At 39.8% G+C, this 21197-nt stretch overlaps 1 long non-coding RNA gene across 1 annotated transcript; it reads right to left on the bottom strand.

The window, feature by feature from the left end:
* Window positions 1-4039: 4039 nt before the first annotated feature.
* On the bottom strand, window positions 4040-7350 carry LOC107792391 (uncharacterized). The gene is made up of 3 exons (XR_001649522.2): window positions 6941-7350; window positions 6611-6798; window positions 4040-4231 (listed from the first exon to the last, which is right to left on the bottom strand). It is a non-coding gene; the product is annotated as an uncharacterized LOC107792391 (long non-coding RNA).
* Window positions 7351-21197: the final 13847 nt, after the last annotated feature.

Raw genomic sequence — 21197 nt, 5'->3', positions numbered from 1 at the left:
AATATAAAAAGTTACATTATATCATATATATATATATATAGGGTTTAATGCCAAACTCCCATGAACACATGCCAGTATAATCTGGATGAATGGCTTTTTTTAATATAGTGTTTATTTTTCCTTTACTACTTTTTTATGCTCGGTTGGCAAAAAATATAAGAGAAAGAAAGGGTATAGTGCGTACTGTATTTTAAACTAAAGAATGCAACGTAATAATTCTATCATTGAGTGATCATACGTTGCTCTTGCGTATTATGCCTTGAACTATAGAACGCAAGGTACTAACAATTCTATATATCAGAGTTATCACTTAGTAGTCTCCTGCTGAGTGTCGATTGAATATCAATTTTTACCTAATTTGATCATGCATATTCAGTGCAGCTGAGCTTGGTATTCATGTAACTTTGAATACATGACCTGTTAAGAAGTTAAAAGAAATCTACTGGAGTAATATGTTTTAGCTTTATACTTCTTTTCCCTAAAAAAAATTTATAAAGATAAGGGGAAAGAAAAAGAAAGATAGGCTGGATAGGAACAACAAGCTTTGAGAAATATGTGAAGGGAGGTAAAGATGGCAATCCACCAGATGTGGCAATTTTTTTTTTTTTTTTGAGACTGGTAAGAAGAACAACAAGCTTGTCGAACCTGAAACCAATGAGAACTATGTATGTTTATTGATAATTTTAATTTATATTATTTATTTATTGTATTGTATTATTTTAATTAAATTATTTTTTATTTTACAGGATAAAATCAAATAATTGGTGCTATTTGAATAGTCTCTTACAAACATTGAGGTTGTAGAAAGGTGCTTCGAACCTCAGCAATAGAGTCATGTAGTTGGATTTGGTGGTGGGATAACCGCTAAGGAGTTGAAAGATGGTAACTCCTCTAAAGCTGCATTGTCGGAAAAGCTTAATGCTACTGTAAAAGAAAATGAATCACTAAAAGGACGTTTGGAAAGGCTAGAGAGTAAATATGATGAGCTAGGGAGTAAATACGCACAGCTTGCAAAGATAGTGTTTGATCAGCCTTCATCATCATCTTCAGGTGATCAATAGATTAAATCATATAACGGGTTAATACATTGAAAATCGTATTTTACTCTATAAAGAGTACCTTTATGGTAACCTAATTTTAGTCCTTTTGGTTTCTTCCGCATGCCCTAAGTTACATTGTCGATTTGTGCATTTGTATTTTCCTGTTTCTTCCTGTATCTTTTTAATTTGTGATGTATCACCATTAGACACTGTTAGAAGGGTATTTATTTATATTATTCTAAGTAAAAAAGAAGAGCCCGTAATTAGTAATTTTTCTTTCTTCAGTGAATAGCTTCACATATGAACTCTACGGTACCAAACAGTTAGCCAGTCGCTCTTAAATTTAACACGCTAATCTTCACCAAAATTATATATTCCTAAAAAAGATGGTGTATTGATTTCTCAAATCAATGTCAATAAGACAAGCTGTTCCATCTAAGAATATAAAATTTGGCTGAAATTACATATTTTGAATCTGGCTTTAAAAAAGAATTGCTTGATCTTTGATTTGAAGTCTCTTTGATTCTGGATTTGTCTAACAACACCTGCTGCCTTTTGAAAATAATTCTCTGGTTGATGGCTTGATTATTAATCTGATGGGGAAATCATGTCTTTTAGCCTAGAGAATATTATATGGGGTTGTCATTGTAAAGTCCAAGGAAACATTGAAGTCACCTGTAAAAGCTTTATTACAGAAGCTTTCTAGCATCAAGATTCTTTTTGGCATCCCAGCTATTCTGATATACTTAGATAAGTCAATAACAAAGATACCAGGATCCTAAATCTATGTTGAAATTATAGAACTTCACTGCATTTTTGAGGGGCATCAGAGATTAAACTGTTCTTCCTACAAGAAATTCTCAATTTCCATTTTCTTAGAAATATTGCCTGAGAAATTGAATATTTCAGTTGTGAGTTGTTGTTAGTTGTCTGATTTTATGTACTGGTGGAAGTTTCTATAACATGCAGTGCGAGTTGTCGTTTTTCATCTCATCTTATTCATTCTCTTCTACTTGATAGGCCCAAGTCTTATGATTGCACAAGAATTCACTTGTAACAGTTAATTGTTCCTTAGAAACCGGTACCTTATTTGTAGAATTTGCTTGAGATATTGGGGCCATACCTTTCACCAATTGTTGGTTATTCCCTGTAGATATAAGTTGCTGCCCCAAATGACCTTCTTGTTCCCCAAATGACTCCATTAACTATGAAGGAATCTCTTGTGCTGATGTGTTTAAAGTGATCATGATTGGCCTGGTCATTGGATTGTTGTTCAACATCATGGCATGTTGTGTTTCCTTTATAATTTTAGCTTTTCTTGGATTGGAAACATGTAATGTTGGCGTGGTATCAGTAGCTACATGGTCTGTCACAGGGCTGACATCCTCAACAGGAACAATGTCCTTTGAGATTGTTGGTCGAACTCCTAAACTCTCTCAAAAATTCTGCTTTGTATCAGTGCCTGTAGGTTTTAATTGCCCAGTTCTTGATATTGCGTTACCATCCTCCTGCTGCATACTCTTCCCACTATCTTTCATAAGTTATTGATTCTCATTATGCAACAGTTCAACAGGCTGGTTTAGCTTGACAGAAGGATATTTGGGGGCGGGGTGTGATGACCCAAAATGTTATCACTTATTTTAAAAGTAACTTCTGCATTCCGAGGCCTTAAAAACTTCTTTCAGCATCACCTCGATTTACGTGCGCAATCCAGGCGCGTAGCCGAAGAGCCATTATGTGAAAATCTGTGAAAAATAATAAATTTTGCCTTTAAAATGGATTTGAGTTGACTTCGGTCAATATTTTGGGTAAACGGTCCCGGACCCATGATTTGACGATCCTAGAGGGTCCGTAGGAAAATATGGGACTTGTGCGTATGCCTGTAATCGAATTCCGAGGTCCCACACCTGAGAAATAAATTTTTAAAGAAAATTATTTTCTGGAATTATTTATGAGTTTTGGAAATGAAATGCGTTAAAAATTTGATAGTATCGGGCCGTATTTTGGTTCTGGAGCCCGGTACATGTCTTACATGTGATTTAAGACGAGTCTGTGAAATTTGGTAAGAAACGGAAGTCGTTTGAGGTGATTCGGACCCGTAGTTGTGAAAGTTGATACTTTGAAAGTTTTGAGATTTTTCTTAGATTTCTATATTAAATTCATTGGTTAAGAGGTTATTTTGGAGATTTGATCGCACAAATAAGTTCATATGATGTTTTTGAGTTAGTATGCATGTTTGGTTTGGAGAGCCGAGGGCTCGGGTGAGTTTCGGAAGATTTTGAATTCACTACAAGAAATTACCCTTATTGTGGCGACTAAAGTCGCCACAACATCCCTCAGAGTCGCTGCTAAAGGTTATTAGTGGCGACTTTTGTATTGCCACAAGGAAACCCGTAACTGAAGGTTATTAGTGGCGACTAAAATGTAGTCGCCACTAATAGAACATATTTTGTGGCGACATAGTTGCCACAAAAAGTTGGAAAAAACGCTACAAAAAATTGTTCTATAAGAACAAATATTAGATGGGTCGCCACTATAAATGTTCTTTAGTAGCGACTAAAGTTGCCACAAAAAATATTTATGTTCAGTGGCAAGATTATGTCGCCACTATAAAGGTTATTTATTAGCGACTAAAGTTGCCACAAAAAATATTTATGTTCAGTGGCAAGATTATGTCGCCACTATAAAGGTAATTTAGTAGCGACTAAAGTTGCCACAAAAAATATTAATCCATGCTACACAATGTTTCCTGTAGCGACTAAAGTCCCTGCAAAAGAAATTGACATTCTGTGGCAACATATATATCGCAACAATTACAAATTTTTTGACAAAACTCTGTCGCCACTAAAAGTTATTTTCTCAGCAATTATAACGACCAAAATTATATACATTTCCATGCCAGTAGGAACCTAATTCTATAAAATTTCATATAGAGATATTCATATCAATTAACTATCAATATTAAAACAACCAATAATGCTTGACAAACACCAAAAGAATTTCTCAAGCCGAATATTATAAATATTATCATTACTAAAAAGTCAATTACATATATATACTACCTAGCACTTCATTGTGCATTGTAATTGTGCGCATATACATATCCCAAAAAGATAAAATATTAAGTGCCTTGTAACTACTCCTTGCTCCACACCATCCTTGAACGATACCACTGTCTAAGTGCCCTGTCCCTGCTAGACCAAAGTAATATATATAAGAATAATAATGAGATTTGTTATATCCAAAAACATGAATAGACGATTAAAGTATAAGCTAATACATTAGTATAACACAAAGTAAATTTGTTCTATGCTATTTCAATTGTGAAATAAAATGGCACAACTGTGAGAACATAAGTTTTCACGCAGTAAAAGAATGAGAATACAACAATTGCATGAAAGCCGGATAAAGTAGAGGTATTGGACAGTGAGAGGAATAGAAGCCTATTCTAACTTAAGCTCTACCCCTGTCCTAGCCTTAATTACCCAATTTCATGTGCTTATACTTTTTCATTCACTGAACCTACTCAAATAACTAATATGCATTAACAACCAAGACAGTCCAAAACTGCCTTAACACTAATCTCAAATTTTTGTTACTACATTCTTGGACATGCACTATCAGGTAAACAAAATATGGAAGCCTACTGAAACTCTATCAGTAAGATAGATGGAAGCTGAGATTTATCTCATAGAAGTAAAACTACCTATTCCATATTTCCATTAGTACATGGGTTCCAAAAATAGAAAATGTGTTTCTATATAGGGAAGATTCATTGGGGCAGATGCTAGAGATATCTGCTCGCACTTCAATTACTCAAAATAGAGGTAACCATAAGACATCATTCATATATAAAATTTGTGCACCAACAAATTAAAGACTTCAACAATGAAGAAAATATAAGTCATCGACCTTCTCAAGAATATTACTAACTGTATCAATGAGGTTCGCTACTACTTTTGTCATGATTTGGTTAACTATTTAATGCTAATGCAATACTAGCACTAGATGTTCTCAAGAATATCCTAATGCAATACTAGCACTAGATGGCACGAGCAATTATACAACAATAATGGCGGCAGTCTCAACAGCTCCAAGTGGAGGAATAACTGAGTTCCATATCTCAGGATTATCACGATACGATGGACCTTACAAATGTAGCCCGGATATGTGTGAAAGTGAAGATTGTAATGAACTTCTACTACACTTTGTTTCTCCAACGCAACACAAACACGAGAACCAACATGATCATCCAATAGAAAGGAGTGAAGATGAAGCACATCATCAGTCAAAGCAGCATAAAGACGAAGACATCATAAACTAGGCTTTCCATGAACCAAGAAAAAGAAACTATATATATGTAGCTTCAGCCAAAAAACTGTATACACTGTCTAAGAATTTACTCACTTCCAAGGCACTTAAATAAAACTAGTTTACAGTCGATTGGATATAAGAAGTTGGACAATATGCTAAACCTGCTCATTCACTTTAAAGATAGACTTGCTAATAGTATTTTGAATGTAATGCTGAATATATTTATTGTTACTTTGCCTAATGTCATTCAGCATTGAGCAATTTCTCTGTAGTTAGAAAATGGAAGGCAGAAGCAAAGGAACATATCTATATTGAAGCAATAGATCCAAAAATAAAAAGAATCCATGAATTAGGTGAGGCTGTCCCCTTTTTAATCTATATACTGATCGCATGCTTTGCGTATTTTATCAAACATTGACCTAAGCTGCATATATTCAAGAGGAAAAGCATAATAAAATTTGTTCAAAAGCGGCCAGCTTCATCTTCCAACTCAGATATTAAGAAAAACAGTCTATTGTCCAACCGTTGGACAAGTTTTTCCAAATCGACCATAACCGTTGGTACACAAAAATTGACCATAATCGAAATTCAATACATGGGTTATTACTTCAGCCTTAGGTCACATATATAGGCACATCTGCCAGAGAATAACAAAACCTTAGTATGTGAAAATTAATAACTAAAATCATTAAACCTACAAAGCCAACCCAACTGAAATATGAATTGTCATATTTTTCTTGCTAGTTCTCTAGAGTTGTTATTTGATTTGAAGAAGGAGAGTTGTTAAATAGGGAGAAGTTGTGTAATTTGTTTTTCATGCTGTTGGGCATTTATAGTTGCCCGATCCCACATGGACAGCCAGCTTATTCTCTATAAGTTTTTTTGTATTAGAGAATTTGAGCTAGGTGTTGTAGAGGAGATAGAAGTGTGTACAGATCTAACTAAACCAATTAACATTAGCAGTTCGTTGAGCCACTGTGATGGCAGAAAATAAACATCTTTGAGCTAGGTGTTGTAGAGGATACTGTTTCTGTTTCAATTGGGTTAGGGGTGTTCGAGCTTCAAATGTATCTATCTCTAATCATTGCCTTAGGTCATATATATAGGCACATCTACCAGAGAATCACAAGACCTTAGTATGTGGAAATTAACAACTAAAATCATTAAACCTACAAAGCCAACCAATGTATATCATTCAAACAAAGGCCACACAAATTAAATACATTGTACCTGCCTGAACCATACAAATTTCTTACCTGAACAACTAGAAATAAGCTGCCTCCCTGATCCTTACGAAATTACAGGACAACAACAAAAAATCCAGTATAATCCCACAAGTGGAGCCTTGCAAAATTACAGGGCTTATGCGGAGAAATATCAAACTCGGTCGGAACCTAGTCACTGCACTGTGAGACAGACAGTGATTTTTGACTTGAACACATTCCTGCAAGGCATAAGCACAGTAAGATACAATATTAAGGAAGTAGATGACATCAAATAGGAAACTGATAAGTTGAAATTTATCTAGTCTCATTAACAAATCTGTATGATGATATTTTGAGATTAAACGAACTTAAAGCAAGTACTTTTTCTCAAAGTTGAAGAAGCTTTGAATCGACTTCCGCAGCAGTGGTCTTCTTCTTCGCACACTCTGATTCAAAAATTCAAACAAAAACTCATCAAACCAGCTTCCAATATTGAGATTTAGCTTCAAAATGAAGTTTCCGGCAAGTATCATAAACACACAATCGAATTCACATTCTGATTTGAGGGATTTTGATTGGGGTGAGATTTTTGAGGGATTTCGATTTGGGATTTCTATATCTGGACAGATTTCTAGCTAGAGAGGATCGATTTTGGGTTTCAATTTGGGATTCCTAGCTATAGAAGACGGATTTTGGGCGTTTCACAGTTCTTCACATTGAGTCGATGTGTTCGAGATGAGAGTTTCGCTACTTCTGTCTCTGGACAGATTTTAGTGTTTCTTTTGTTATTTTAATTTTTAGCTTATTTTTTTTTGTTATTTTAAAAGATAATAGGAGCGACCCGGTCGCTGCAATTCATATTTAGTGGCGACTTTACAGTAGTCGCCACAATAATTATGGAGCCAAATTTTTAGTTTTAGCGGGAGTGAAAATTTTAGCCACTTTAGAGGCGACCCATAAATAGTCGCTGCTAAATATATTCAAACTATGGCGACTTTTAAAGTCGCTGCTGATACTATACATTTTGTATCAACTTATAGGGTTTCTGCTAAATGTCGCCACTAATTATCCAATTTCTTGTAGTGCGAACTTGTGAAAAATTGTAGAAACTATTGCTCTGATGCACATGCCCTCTGTGCTTCGCGATCGTGAAAGGAAAAATGGGCAGGGGTGGATTTTTTTCAATGCGAACGGGATGTAGAGATCGCGAACGCGGAGCACTAGGGGTTGCTCTATGTGAACACGACCCATGTCCCGTGAACGCGTAGCGTAAATGGGGGGCTGGTCTGGGAAGTAATCATTCCTTTACGCGAACGCGTGCACAGGCCCGGGAACAGGAAGGGCAGGGGGGCCAACCCTTTCACGAGCGCGTAAGAGGACTCGCGATTGCGTAAGCCTGAGGAAGGCTGCTCTTCTCAAATGCGGCAGACCCATCGCAAACGCGATGAAGGTCTGCCCAACGAATTTTAAACAGTAAACAACACACTCGGGATTAAAACAAAATTTCATAACTTCTTCTTCCAAACTCCAAATTGGGCAATTTTTGAAAGAGAACTTCACCACAAATTCATAGGTATGTAATCTTAGACTCATTTTCTTCAATTTTTATTCACACCCATTAGATTTTTAGGCCTAAATCATGTTCTTAAGGGTAGAAAATGAGGGATTTGGGTAGAATTAGGACTTTTTGCATAATTGGGATTTAGACCTTGTTTGTGGTCAGATTTTGGAACTAATTACATATTTGGGTTCGTGGGGGAATGGGTAATCGGGTTTTGGTTCGAAACTCAGGTTTTGACCATGTGGGCCCAAGGGCGATTTTTGACCTTTTAGGTAAAACTTTAGAAAACTCATTTTCATGCATTAGAATTGATTCATTTAGCATTTATTGATGTAACTAAGTAACTTGTGGCCAGATACGAGCGAATTGGTGGTGGAATCAATAAGTAAAGCGATAGTCGAGACTTGAATTGTGTCTGTGGCATCGAGGTAAGTGTTTGGTCTAACCTTAGCTTGAGGGATTAAGAGTTGAGTCTTATTTTCTATATGGTATTTGTTGAGTACGGCATATAGGCACGGTGACGAGTATCTATACATTGGTGTCAAGCATGCTCGTGAGTCTTATATTGTGATTATTATGACTTCGTTGTATTTTTCATGCTTTGATGATGATTTCTATTATTGGGAAAAGTTTGTGGAAGTAATTGTGATATTTGAACATTGAGGATCGTTGACTCAAGTTGTATAATGAAGCGTGAAAGTATAAGTGGTTATTGAATCTTTTAGAGCATTGGCTCAAGTTGTGAAGTGAGTTAGGAAGTAAAAGTGAAAAAAGAATAGAGAATCATTATATTATCTCCCTTGCCGGGAATTTCTTGCTTTTAATGTTATCTCTCTAGCCGGGATGTTGATGCTTCTTATGATGTTGTTCCCTTGCCGGGACATGATTGTTGAACTATTGTTTTCTTGCCGGGATTCTTATTGTAAATTCATTTATTCCCTTGCCTTATTATTTGTTATTGTTGTTTTGGTAAGGAAGAGTGTTAGAGCTCGAAGGGTGATGCCATGTATTGTTTTGGGGAGAGAGTGTTAAAGCACGAATGGTGATGCCGTGTATGATTTGTGAGGAAAGAGTGTAAAGCACGAAGGGTGATTCCATGCCGCACAATGTACCATTCCGTACCGATTATATTGATTATATGGTGAGGACAAGAGTAAAAGCATGAAGGGTGATGCCGTGCACATTTTTATAACTTGATTGCTTTGGTGAGGATGAAAGTAAAAGCACGAAGGGTGGTGTCGTGCACTTATTGATTTCTGATTCTTTGTTTATATCTGAGATATGTTGTTCTTTCAGTTACTTGTTGTCTTTCTATTCTAAATTGATAGTTCCCCCGTAGCATGTTACCCCTCCCATACTTGACTGTATATTACTGTTCTTCTTTTCCATTGTATATAGTTGAATTGCACAGGTTTATTTGGTAGTCTAGTCCTTGCCTCGTCACTACTTCACCGAGGTTAGGCTAGGCACTTACCAACACATAGGGTCGGTTGTGATGATACTACACTCTACATTATGTGCAGATCCCGGAGCAGCAGCTTTTGGACCGTAGATTGGGTGGCTGCCTTCAGTCCACGTGGAGATCCAAGGTAGTCCTGCAGGCATCCGTAGGCCCTAGCGTCTCCCTCTATCCCTTTACTCCTACTTCATTACTTAGTTCAGAAGCAGTGTATCTTTTATCTTTCAGACTTTGTATGTAGTATTCCTAGATCGTCTTTGAAACTGTGACACCAGTACTAGGTGGTCGAGGCTCCAACAGTTATATTAGATGCATATTTCAGATAGTTTACTGCATTTCTTCCGCTCATTGTAATTTCTGCTGTCTACACGTTATTGCTTTATAATTGTTAAAGAATATAAATTGGTAAAAAGGTAACTTGTTCAAACAGACGACTTGCCTAGCTCACATTAATAGGCGCCATCACGACTCCCGAGAGTGGAAAATTCGGGTCGTGACAAGTTGGTATCAGAGGTCTAGGTTACATGGGTCTCACAGTTCACGGACAAGCTTAGTAGAGTCTGAGGGATCGGTATGGAGACATCTGTATTTATACCAGAGGCTACAAAGTTAGGAAAAACTTCACATTTATTCTTTCATGTTGTGCGGTTTGTTTTATTAATGCTAATTGGATTTTTACTCTGTTCATTCGCAGATGGCGAGAACACGTGCTTCCTTATCCATCGACTAGCAGCCCAAGCCCCCAGCAGCCCAAGCCCCCAGCAGCAGCTCCCATGAGGGGCATAGGGCGAGGCCGAGGCCGTGCTAGAGGCCGAGGTAGGGGCAGAGCTCAGCCCAAAGCATCAACACCAGTGGCGGAGCCTCAGGTTGACTTAGATGATGAGGTTCCGGCCCAGACAATTTAGGTGGGCCCAACTCAGGTCCCAAAGGGGTTTATTGCTACCCCAGTACTCCAAGATGCTTTGGTATGTCTAGTGGGCCTTATCTAGAATGTCACCCGGGCAGGCTTGCTTCTTGTAGCACCAATCGTCTCTCAGGTTTGAGGAGGAGCCTAGACTCCTACTACTCGCACTCCGGAGCAGGTAGCTCCCCAATTCCAAACTCCAGCAGTTCAGTCAGACATGGTAGCTCAGATTGGTGATGGAGCAGCTATGTCTGCCGATGCTTTGTGGAGGTTGGACAGGTTCACCAAGCTCTTTACTACTACTTTTAGTGGTGCATCTTCTGAGGATACCCAGGATTATCTCGACAGTTGTCATGAGGTTCTTAGGAACATGGGGAGAGTGGAGACCAATGGGGTCGATTTTGCTACTTTTCGCTTGTTTGGATCCGCCAAGACTTAGTGGAGATATTATTGCTTGGCTAGACCAGCAATATCACCAGCCTTGACTTGGGAGTACTTTACTCAGCTATTTTTGGAGAAGTTTCTCCCTATCAATTAGAGAGAGATCTATAAGAGGCAGTTTGAGTGTCTCCAGCAGGGTTCTATGACCGTTACTCATCGACTTGGCTCGTCATGCTCTTATCAAACTTCCCACAGAGAGAGAGAGGGTGAGGAGGTTCATTGAGGGACTTATCCAGCCTATTCGGCTTCAAATGGCCAATGAGACAGGGAGTGAGATTTCTTTCCAGGAGGCGGCCAATGCGGCTAGGAGAGTTGAGATGGTTCTATCACAGGGAGGTGGTCAGGGGTCTGACAAGAGGCATCGTCATTTAGGTCGATTCAGTGGTACCTCGTCTAGAGACAGAGATTCGTATGGTAGAGGCCATCTTCCTAAACGTTTTCAGTCAACACTTCAGGTTTCTCACGGTGTTTCAGGTGGTCGTGGTCCCCATATGCAATATTTTGATCAGTAGTCCTACAGTGCACCACCAGTTCCTGTCAGTGCACCGTCGCTTCAGAGTTTTCAGGGTGGTCATTCAGGTCGTCAGGGTCAGCAGTCCCAACAGCCGAGGGCTTGTTACACTTGTGGTGATATGGGTCATATTGCTAGGTTTTGCCCTCGAGAACCAAGTAGCTCTCAGCATCAGGGTTCTTGTGCCATGGTTCAGGAACCGAGTGTTCCACAACCCGCCCAGCCTGCTAGAGGTGGGGGTAGAGGTGCTAGAGGTGGAGCTCAGGCTACTAGAGGTGGAGGCCAGCCAACAGCAGGACATCCTAGAGATATAGTTTAGGGTTGTAGGGCCCAGCCTCGATGTTATGCTCTTCCAGCCAGGCCCGAGGCTGAGGCTTTCGATGCAGTTATCACATGTACTGTTTTGGTTTGTAGCAGAGATGCTTCAGTTTCATTTGATCCGGGATCCACATACTCCTATGTGTCATCTTATTTTGCTCTATATCTAGTCATGCCTAGTGATTCTTTGAGTGCTCATGTTTTTGTGTCTACACCGGTAGGTATTCTATTATGGTAGATCGAGTCCATCGTTCATGTATAGTTGTGATTGGAGGTCTTGAGACTCGTGTAGATTTGCTTCTTCTAGACATGGTTGATTTCGATGTCATATTGGGGATAGAATGGTTATCACCTTATCACGCTATCTTGGACTGTCATGCCAAGACTGTGACCTTAGCCTTGCCAGGTTTGCCTCACTTAGAGTGGAGAGGAACGCCTGTTCATTCCACCCGTAGTTTTATCTCTTATGTAAAGGCTCGGCGTATGGTTGAGAAGGGGTGTTTGGCCTATTTGGCATATGTTCGTGATTCTAGTGCTGAGGTTCCTTCTATTGATTCTGTGCCTGTTGTTCGTGAGTTTCCTGAGGTATTCCCTTCAAACCTGCCGGGTATGCCACCCAACATGGATATTGACTTTTGCATTGATTTAGCTCTGGGCACTCAACCCATTTCTATTCCGTCGTATAGTATGGCCCCGCCTGAGTTGAAAGAGTTGAAGGAGCAGTTGCAAGACTTGCTTGAAAAAGGTTTCATTAGACCTAGTATTTCGCCTTGGGGTGCCGCGGTGTTGTTTGTTAAGAAGAAGGACGGATCGATGAGAATGTTTATTGATTATCGGCAGTTAAACAAGGTTACAATCAATAATAAGTATCTGTTGCCGAGGATCGATGATTTGTTTGATCAGCTTCAGGGTGCCAAGGTATTTTCGAAGATTGACTTGAGATCTGGCTACCATCAATTGAGGATTAGGGCATCCGATGTCCCTAAGATAGCTTTCCGCACTCGGTACGGGTATTATGAGTTCTTGGTGATGTCATTTGGGTTTACAAATGGCCAACAACTTTTATGGATTTGATGAATCGAGTGTTCAGGCCCTATTTGGATGCGTTCGTGACAGTCTTCATTGATGATATTTTGATGTATTCCCGCAACCGGGAGGAGCACGAGCATCATCTTAGGGTGGTTCTGCAGACTTTGAGGGATAGTTAGTTGTATTCCAAGTTTTCGAAGTGTGAGTTCTGGTTGAGTTTAGATGCATTCTTGGGTCATGTGGTATTAGTAAAGGGTATTCAGGTTGATCCGAAGAAGATTGAAGCAATCAAGAACTGGCCTAAACCAGCATCAGTTACAGAGATCCGGAGTTTCTTGGGGTTGGAAGGCTATTATCGTCGGTTTGTGGAGGGGTTTTCATCTATTACATCCCTAATAACCAGGTTGACCCAAAAGGGTGCCCAGTTCGGGTGGTCGGACGAGTGCAAGGCGAGCTTTTAGAAGCTCAAGATAGCTTTGACTACGGTACCAGTGTTGGTTTTGCCCACAGGTTTAGGGACATATGCAGTTTATTGTGATGTATCTCGTATTGGACTTAGTGCGATGTTGATGCAGGATGGCAAGGTCATTGACTATGCCTCCAGGTAGTTGAAGATTCATGAGAAGAACTATCTGGTTCATGATTTGGAGTTGGCAGCCATTGTTCATGTGTTGATGATTTGGAGGCATTATCTGTATGGTGTGGCATATGAGGTGTTCACGGATCACAAGAGTCTACAGTACTTGTTCAAGCCGAAAGAATTGAATTTGAGGCAGAGAAGGTGGTTAGAGTTGTTAAAAGACTATGATATCACATCTTATATCATCCGGAAAAGGCCAATGTGGTGGCTGATGCTTTGAGTAGGAAGTTAGCCAGTATGGGCAGTCTTGCTTATATTCCGGTCAGTGAGAGACCGCTTGCTTTGGATATTCAGGCTTTGGCTAATCATTTTGTGAGGTTGGATGTTTCTAAGCCCAGCCGTGTGTTAGCTTGCATAGTCGATCGTTCTTATTTATTGGAGCGTATCCGAGATTGGCAGTATGATGATCCTCATTTATGTGTCCTTAGAGACACGGTGAAGCACGGAGGTGCCAAGCAGGTTACCTTAGAAAATGATGGAGTTTTAAGATTGCAGGGTCGAGTTTGTGTTCCTAATGTGGATGGGCTTCGAGAGTTGATTTTAGAGGAGGCCCATAGTTCCCGATACTCTATTCATCCGGGCGCTGTGAAGATGTATCAGGATTTACGGCAGCATTATTGGTGGAGAAGAATGAAGAAGGATATCATTGCATATGTGGCTTGGTGTTTGAATTGTCAGTAGGTTAAGTACGAGCATCAGAGGCCTGGTGGTTTGTTCCAGAAGATTGAGATTCCTGAGTGGATGTGGGAGCATATCACTATGAACTTCATTGTTGGACTCCCACGGACTCAGAGGAAGTTCGATGCAATGTGGGTTATCATTGATAGGCTGACCAAGTTAGCACATTTCATTCCTGTGGCAGTCTCCTATTCTTCCGAGAGGTTAGCTGAGATCTATATTCGGTAGATAGTTCGTCTTCATGGTGTGCCCGAGTCTATCATTTCGGACCGAGGTACGCAGTTTAACTCACATTTCTGGAGAGCAGTTCAACGAAAGTTGGGTACACGGATTGAGTTGAGCACAACATTTCATTCTCAGACGGACGGGCAGTTTGAGCGGACTATTCTAATTTGGAGGATATGCTCCGAGCTTGTATCATTTACTTTCGAGGCTCGTGGGATCAGTTTTTTCCTTTAGTAGACTCGTGGGATCAGTTTTTTCCTTTAGTAGAGTTTGCCTACAACAACAGCTACCAGTCGAGTATCCAGTCGGTTCCGTTTGAGGCTCTGTATGGTAGGAGGTATCTGTCGCTGGTTGGATGGTTGGATTTGGGAGAGGATCGGTTGTTGGGTACGAATCTGGTTCAGGATGCCTTGGACAAGGTCAGGATCATTCAGGATAGGCTTCGTACAGCTCAGTCCAGGCAAAAGAGTTATGCCAACCGTAAGGTTCGAGATTTGGCATTCATGGTCGGTGAGCGGGTATTGCTTCAGGTGCCACCTATGAAGGGCGTGATGAGATTTGGGAAGAAGGGCAAGCTTAGCCTTAAGTTCATTGGCCCGTTTGAGATTCTTGATCGAGTGGGAGAGGTGGCTTATAGACTTGCGTTGCCGCCGAGCTTATCAGTCGTGCATCCAGTGTTTCATGTATCCATGCTTCAGAAGTATCACGGCGATCCATCCCATGTGTTAGATTTCAACACTGTTCAGTTGGACAAGGACTTGTGTTATGAGGAGGAGCCGGTAGCTATTCTAGACCGGCAGGTTCGTCAGTTGAGATTGAAGAGTTTTCCTTCTGTTCATGTTCAGTAGAGAGGTCAGCCAGCTGAGGCATCGACCTGGGAGTCCGAGTCCGATATGCGAAGCCGTTATCCCCATCTTTTCCCCTACTCAGGTACTTTCTTCTTCTATCCGTTCGAGGACGAACAATTGTTTTAAAGGTGGAGAATGTGATCACCCAAAAGGTCATCACTTGTTTTAAAAGTAAATTTTATGTTTTGAGGCCTTAAAATCCTCGTTTGTCATCAAATCGATTTGCGTGTGCAGTCCGGGCGCACAGCCAGAAAGCCATTATGTAAAAATCTGTGAAAAATGATGAATTTTGCTATTAAAATGGATTTGAGTTGACTTCGGTCAACATTTCGGGTAAACAAACCCGAACCTGTGATTTGACGGTCCAGGGGGTCCGTAGGAAATTATGGGACTTAGGCGTATGCCCGAAATTGAATACCGAGGTCCCAAGCTCGAGAAATGCATTTTTAAAGAAAGTTTTTTTCTGGAATTATTTATGAGTTTTGGAAATGAAATGCGTTAAAAATTTGATGGTATTGGACCCGTATTTTAGTTCCGGAGCCCGATACAAGTATTATATGTTATTTAAGACGAGTTTGTGAAATTTGGTAAGAAACGGAAGTCGTTTGAGGTGATTCAGACCCGTAGTTGTGAAAGTTGATACTTTCAAAGTTTTGAGATTTTTCTTAGATTTCTATGCTAAATTCATTGGTTAAGAGGTTATTTTGGTGATTTGGTCGCACGAATAAGTTCATATGATTTTTTTTGAGTTAGTATGCATGTTTGGTTTTGAGCCCCGAGGGCTCGGGTGAGTTTTGGATTGGTTTCGGAAGGTTTAGAACTTGTGAAAAATTGAAGAAACTGCTGCTCTGATACACAGGCCCTCTGTGCTTCGTGATGACAAATCCCTTCACGCGATCGCAAAAGGGAAAATGGGTAGGGGTGGATTTTGTTCAATGGGAACAGAGGTAGGGATCGCCAATGCGTAGCACTAGGGGGTTGCTCTACGCGAATGCGAGCCATGTCCCGCGAACGCGTAGCATAAATGGGGGGCTGGTCTGGGAAGTAATCGTTCCTCTACGCTAACTCGTGCACAGGTACGCAAACGCGAAGGTCAGGGGGGCCAACCCTTCACGAACGTATAAGAGGACTCGCAATCGCATAAGCCTGAGGAAGGCTGCTCTTCACGAATGTGGTAGACCCATCCCGAATGCAATGAAGGTCTGCCCAGCGATTTTTAAACGGTAACAACGCACTCGGGATTAAACCAAAATTTCATAACTTCTTCTTCCAAACTCCAAATTGGGCGATTTTTGAAAGATAACTTCACCACAAATTCATAGGTATGTAATCTTAGACTCATTTTCTTCAATTTCCATTCACATCCATTAGATTTCTAGGCCTAAATCATGTTCTTAAGGGTAGAAAATTAGGGATATGGGTAGAGTTAGGGCTTTTGTATAATTGGGATTTAGGCCTTGTTTTGGGGTCGGATTTTGGAACTAATTACATATTTGGGTTTGTGGGGGAATGGGTAATCAAGTTTTGGTTCGAACCTCGGGTTTTGACCATGTGGGCTCGGGGGCGATATTTGACTTTTGGGTAAAACTTTAGAAAATTCATTTTCATGCATTAGAATTGATTCATTTAGCATTTATTGATGTAATTAAGTAACTTGTGGCTAGATACGAGTGAATTGGTGGTGGAATCAAGAGGTAAAGTGATAGTCGAGATTTGAATTGTGTTTGTGTCATTGAGGTAAGTGTTTGGTCTAACCTTAGCTTGAGGTATTAGGAGTTGAGTCCTATTTCCTATGTGGTATTTGTTGAGTACGACGTATAGGCATGGTGACGAGTATCTATACGTTGGTGTCAAGCATGCCCGTGAGTCTTATATTGTGATTATTATGACTTCGTTGTATTATTCATGCTTTGATGATGATTTCTATTGTTGGGCAAACTTTGTGGACGTAATTGTGACATTTGAACATTGAGGAGCGTTGACTCAAGTTGTATAATGAAGTGTGAAAGTATGAGTGGTAATTAAATCTTTTAGAGCATTGGTTCAAGTTGTGAAGTGAGTTGAGAAGTAAAAGTGAAAAAAGAAAAGAGCATCATTATATTATCTCCATTGCTGGGAATTTGTTGCTTTTAATGTTATCTCCCTAGCCGGAGTGTTGATGCTTCTTATGATGTTGTTCCTTTCCCGGGACTTGATTGTTGAACTATTATTTCCTTGCCAGGATTCTTATTGTACATTCATTTATTCCCTTGCCCTATTGTTTGTGATTGTTGTTTGGGTGAGGAAGAGTGTTAAAGCACGAAGGGTAATGCCGTGTATTATTTTGGTGAGAGAGTGTTAAAGCACGAAGGGTGATTTCGCGTATTATTTTGTGAAGAAAGAGTGTAAAGCACGAAGGGTGATGCCTTACTGCACGATGTACCATTCCGTGCCGATTATATTGATTATATGGTGAGGACGAGAGTAAAATCACGGAAGGGTGATGCGTGCACATTTTCTTTACTTGATTGCTTTGGTGAGGAAGGGTGGTGCCACACACTTATTGATTTCTGATTCTTTGTTGATATCTGAGATATGTTGTTCTTTCAATTGCATGTTGTCTTTCTATTCTAAATTGATAGTTTCCCCGCAACATGTTACCCCTCCCATACTTGACTGTATATTACTGTTCTTCTTTTCCATTGTATATAGTTGAATTGCACAAGTTTATTTGGTAGTCTGGTCCTAGCCTCGTCACTACTTCGCCGAGGTTAGGCTAGACACTTACCAGCACATGGGGTCGGTTGTGCTAATACTACACTCTGTACTATGTGCAGATACCGGAGCAACAACTTTTGGATCGTAGATTGGGTGGCTGCCTTCAGTCTACGTGGAGATCCAATGTAGTCCTGCAGGCGTCCGCAGGCCCTAGCGTCTCCCTCTATCCCTTTACTCCTACTTCATTACTTAGTTCAGAAGCAGTGTATCTTTTATCTTTCAGACTTTGTATGTAGTATTACTAGATCGTCTATGAAACTGTGACACCAGTACTAGGTGGTCGAGGCTCCAACAGTTATATTAGATACATATTTAAGATAGTTTACTACATTTCTTCCGCTCATTGTAATTTTTGTTGTCTACACGTTATTGCTTTATAATTGTTAAAGAATATAAAATTGGTAAAAAGGTAACTTGTTCAAACAGGCGGCTTGCCTAGCTCATATTAGTAGGCGCTATTAAGCTTAAGGAGGAAAAGGGTACATGGGGTTCAAAGAATTGATCTGTGGTCTGGGTGTTTTAGTTAGGAAAGAATAAAGAAATAATGTTCCTTTTTGTTTTCAGTTTGGAATCTATTTTTTCTTTAATCTGCTGAAAGTAATACTGATGATTTTAATTTTACATACTTACATGGATGCGATCTCCTATATATTCTAGAGATTGCCTTGTGTCATACGACATAGCTCTTTGCCTAGTTATGTGTAGCTCTGTTCCTACACTTGTAGTTCTTCCTCCTTGATCCATGGTAATAGTGGCGAGTCAATCCTTTCTATTAAGCTGCATTTAAAGTACGGGAACACCTGACGAGTAGTTTACTCCGTTGTTATAAGCTGATTTTGTATACTGCACATTGGATATGGGTTAGTGTTATATGCTCATCATCCATGAATCGCCCCGAAAGAGTTTTTCTATTCTTTGTATGGGTAGGGTAATACTTCAAGGAACACAATTATAACTTATATTTGTTACATCCCTTACTTCATCGATTAAGTAGACTCTATCCAAGCTACAAGAGAGATGTAACCCCTAACAAATACATACAGAAATTGAGTATTCCTTCTAATTTTTGTTGCTTAATACATGTGACTAGTGTCACGACCCAATTTCAATTCAGGTCGTGATGACGCCCAACACCATTGTCAGACAAGCCAACGTGAAAATATCAATAAGTTCTCACTTTACTTTACCAAAAATAAGTACAACAATTTCTTAATTTGAGTTAAAAATAAGTGATAATTAGTAACGTACCAAAATAATTATACAATCCCCAAAAGAATAGTCTACTAATGTGTGTGCCAAGACCTGGTATCAAAAGTATGTGGGCATCTAGTGTGAGCACGTGATTTTTGTTTCCGCGACAATCACTCCAAAAGAAATAAAAAAAATAACAAATGGTCTTGCTGTACGATTTTGGAATTTACGTGGCATTTTGGTAGTTATTTGTGGTTTTGTCCATTCTTATTTAGTCTTATCAAACAAAAATACAAAAAAATATGTCGTTGTAATTAAACCATAATTCGGTTATTAAAAAGAAAATCACAAAATATATGCATCTTTTATTCTATTTGTCGCCATGGTGTGATTTTACCTATTTAAATATTTTAATATGTGTGTGATAACTGTGTTAAGTGCTAATTAATGGGTGTTTAATTTCATTTTAATTAGGTTTTGTGTTTTAAAATTAGAAAATAAAAGAAAAGAGTGCAAATTGGTTTAAAAATCGGATTGGGCCTGTTTCTTTAAAAGATTTGAGGCCCAAAAGCAGCCCAAGGCAGCCGGTCCAAGCGACTCATCTCCCAGGCCACCAAACGACGTAGCTTGACACCAAAACTACGTCGTTTCAAGGACAACCCATCTCAGCCGTTCAAACCAGGTTGATCTGACGGCCATCGTCCCATCGCCCTTACCCATTACCTAACCCGACCCATTCCACCCAAAGACCAACCCGGTCTCACTTAACCAAACGATGCCGTTTCCGTTAAGTGAGAGATCCAGGCCGTTGATCTCGACTGATCTAACGGCCAAGATCAAACCATCTACCCCGTATATAAGCCCTCATCTCGTACCCCGCCCCCTATCCAAGCACCCCTCCCTCATCTTCGTCTCCCTCACAGACCCAAACCCCACGAAACCCTAGTGCCTCCCCCCTTTCCCCTCACCATAAACCCGGCGGCAAGGACGTCGGTGACCACCATCTTAACACCCTAGGACCACCTCGACCCCCTGAACACAGATCCACCAGCCGTGGGTCTCGAATCTTCCCCCACCGTCTCGAATCTTCATTTGAAGATTCGAGCCGGACCTCGACCTACACCAAACCCCCCCAAATTCATACCAGGTATCCCCTTGACCTTCCTCGTGACCAAACCAAGCTTGGTTTGGTCCGAATCTACCCACAAATCCCAAAACCCCAAATCTCAAGATTCGAACCCTAGAGCACAAGAATTTGTGGAGTCTGTTTAGATTTAAACGGAAGTTCGGGGTCTAATAGACCCTAATCGAAGTGTTCTCGGTCGAGAACACCTCGATTAAGATCTGTTCGACCTCAAATGGGAAAATCAGGTTCGGGCCTGGGTCATCTGTGTTTAAGCTTTTCTGGTTTGTTAACTTTTCCCTTTTATTGTCTATTTTAGTTTAGATTAGTTTATCGGCATGTTTATTTAGTTTGTTTATTTTGGGATTTCTATTGTCAGTTGTTTTCCATCTCCATAAGACCTTTTATTTGGTCGATTGTTTATTCTGTTATGTTGAATCCGTATAGTAGTATACATATTTCAATTCGATTGACATCATCGAATCAATAATGCCTGTAGTTTTCCCCGTATCGTGCAAAATTGTCAAGAACAGTTTATGCCTTATTTGTGTTTTTTGATCGACTGTGTGTTCTGTGTTATAATTAGTATAGTCGAGTCGATATATGTCGTCAATGAGTTTCAATTTGGAATAGTATTTATTTGACTCATATGTTTGATTTGTCGATTAAGGTCTGAGAATTAAATGCACTATGTCTAGCTTGTGCATTTGAATCAGAAATTGTTTAAGGATTGCTTATAGCTGCAGCTTTAACATAGGTTTCAAAGTTCAAATTGACATTGAATCTGTCCCTACGTGGACAGCATGTGCACTGTCAGTTATGAATGAGTTAGGGTGTATTGGACAGCATGTGCTGTCAGGGCATATTCAGACTGCCCATATCCTGATTTAGTTTATAAATAATAAACCATTTTAAAGAAGGAAAGTCAGGGGAATATCATGGGAGGGGGCTTT

Source organism: Nicotiana tabacum, chromosome 1 (genome assembly GCF_000715075.1).
Source record: "Nicotiana tabacum cultivar K326 chromosome 1, ASM71507v2, whole genome shotgun sequence".
NCBI classification, from domain to species: Eukaryota; Viridiplantae; Streptophyta; class Magnoliopsida; order Solanales; family Solanaceae; genus Nicotiana; species Nicotiana tabacum.
Note: the sequence above shows the minus strand (reverse complement) of the source record. Positions and strands in the feature narration are given on the sequence as shown.